Genomic DNA, 286 nt, shown 5'->3' with positions numbered 1-286 from the left:
GATAATTAAGTTCCTCACTGTATCTTTAAAGACAGCATTTTTTTCCCCCTATCTTGCATGCAGCCGTAGGGCAAATGTCCTAACAGACGCTTAAAAAAAAACACCAACAAGGTGGAGGGGGGAGGGGGGGGGGGAAGGGGAGAGGAGAATGCCGCTCAGCCCCGCAGAGGGGCAGCAGCAGCAGGGTGCCCGGGGGGGAAGGGCACAGCTCGTTCCGGTGTCCAGGACGGGTCACAGCCCTGGGGTGGCCCTTCTGTGTTCTGCGTTTTGCTTCATCACCAAAATC

Source organism: Centrocercus urophasianus, unplaced genomic scaffold (genome assembly GCF_019232065.1).
Source record: "Centrocercus urophasianus isolate 14NV4802_14NV808 unplaced genomic scaffold, USGS_Curo_1.0 seq_43, whole genome shotgun sequence".
NCBI classification, from domain to species: Eukaryota; Metazoa; Chordata; class Aves; order Galliformes; family Phasianidae; genus Centrocercus; species Centrocercus urophasianus.
Note: the sequence above shows the minus strand (reverse complement) of the source record.